Genomic DNA, 2376 nt, shown 5'->3' on the forward strand with positions numbered 1-2376 from the left:
TATACAATAATAGAAAACTAATAGAGCAGAAGAGATGTTAATGTCAACCCCAGGGCTGCAATATTCACCTAGGAGTTACCAGGAGAAGGTGAAACAATGTATAATCACAGCTACTTTTTTAAACCACTCCAAGCAAGTTTCAGTAGTGATACAATATATAGAAAATACGATTCTAGACTATAAGAGCTTAAATCAAGTATTATAAAAAATGAAATAAATCATTATTAATATTGCATAGAGTATTCTAGACAAGGTGTGCAAATTTTTTGATAAAATCTAATGCAAAGGATGTTTGGTCATGTTTTAATTTTCAGAGTCAGTAGTGCTTTTTAAATAAAAATTGTGTCTGTGGCTATTTGCTTCAAACATAAAGAATTGTCTGTAACTTAAGCCCTTCAAGAAGGAGAAAAGTCAAGGCTTCCTTTATTAGTGACCAATAAAGGATAACTGTGGTTTGCACTGGCAGGAGGAAATCATAGCAAACAGGCAGATTCAGCTATCTGGACGATACAAGTGGGACAGAGCTCTCTGAAGGGAAAATACTGCTTTGGTGATTATTGGTACATATTTCAATAATAGGTCTGCCCTTCTGAGATAGACGTGTCCCTGCTGAGGGCTTATGTGTTCTCCTCACTGTGAGAACCAGGTACATGCAAGCATCAATCCTTGTAAAGCATCACAGGTTTCCTTTGGGACCAATTAAATTACTAAACACTAAAAGCTTGTTATTTGTGACTGAAGATTAATCCTTCACCCTTGCCTTATTGGGTGGTTTCCAATCTTCCTTTACCAATCCTGTAACTATTCACTTTTCTATTAAAAGCACCACTTCTGTTATTATACCGAAAGTGGCTTTTTTGACTGAACTTTACCTTGCTTATGAGAAAAGGAATGATTTCTGGCCTCAGTGCATCTGTAGTGATAGAACACATTCACACAAACATAAATCAATGGTTAAATACGCTTAAAATAAATGCTCATTCTGCATTTGATGTGTGGATCATACACACACACACACACATACACACACAAGCCTGAACTACCACGTCATATCTCATTAAGGGGAATTATCTGACTTGAATTACCTATCAAGGTAACATCCTCAGTTTTCATGATCTCAGTGAGTTCTGCCTGCCTGGAATAATAAAATGACTGAAATGTTTCCACCCACTTACAGTGCTGCTTTCAGTGAGCAGTATAATTCTAAAAGTGTTCTTTTAAGGCAAGTATTCGGAGAGGTCTAAATATAGTGAGACTAGGCCAGAGAATTCCAACTGCTTTTAAAAATCAGTTTAATGGCTGCCTTAATTTGTGTGTTGGCTGTTTACCAGAATAGAAGAAATGAAAATCAATCAGAAGGTTATTTTAACCCTGTGAGCCAGGGTTCGTCCCTTCTCCAGAGGGATCCTCCCTCTACAGTAGAAAAAGGGTAGTAGATATTCCCTTCCTCAAGAGTCAATTTAAACAGGAACACAGTAGCCCAACTCTGTTTTAGAAATTACTTTCCAAATATAAACTAATTATCTAATCGTTTTTACCCTTAACAGTTCATCTGCTTTTTTTCTTTTAAAAATGTTTATTAAGATAACACTGGTTAATAAAATTATATAAGTTTCAGGAGCATAATTCTATAATACGGTATCTATATATTGTATTCTGTTCACCACCTAAGTCAAGTCTCCTTCCATCACCAATTTTGCCCCTATAACCTCCTCTACCTCTCCCCACCCCGTTCTAGCTCTGGTAATTTCCTTGATGCTGTTTGTGAGGTTTTGTTTGCTTAATCCCTCCACTGTTTTCACCCCACCCTTAGTATATTCCTTTTAATGTGAATAAGTCTACCTTGCTGGATAGTTCACAATTTTCTGAGTCCATGATTCACTCTCACTTGTAAAGTTAAGTAAGAGAAAATCAACTACATTAAACAGTGAGAGAAGAAAGAAAATAACAATATTTGTCATTCTGTTTTAAAAATCAGGTAAAAGGAATCTCTACAGAAAGGTTTATAAAATTTCCCAATGTCTCCTTTTCTTGTCAACAAAAGGCAAAGAAGTATAAAAATGATGTAGATTAGTAAAATTCGCTACAAGATAGAAATTTTGAACAAGATAAATATCAAAAGAAGAATCATTTTCTTAAAATAGTTTCAACATAAAACAAAAGTAACAACCCTCATTAAGTTCTAAGTTCAAGTATATAAAGACCATGAGAAAAGTAAACTTTAGGTTATTATCAGTACCATAACTGTAGCTATTGTGAAGTAAGAAGTGTTACAATTCCATACATTGAGAGAGTAATTATTACTCTTTTGGAGGATAAAGAAACTTGATTATAATAATTACCATGACTAACACTACAGGACACACATCTACTTTT

The sequence above is a fragment of the Sturnira hondurensis genome, unplaced genomic scaffold (assembly GCF_014824575.4).
Source record: "Sturnira hondurensis isolate 20B ecotype Veracruz unplaced genomic scaffold, ASM1482457v3 Scaffold0021209, whole genome shotgun sequence".
Lineage (NCBI taxonomy): Eukaryota > Metazoa > Chordata > Mammalia > Chiroptera > Phyllostomidae > Sturnira > Sturnira hondurensis.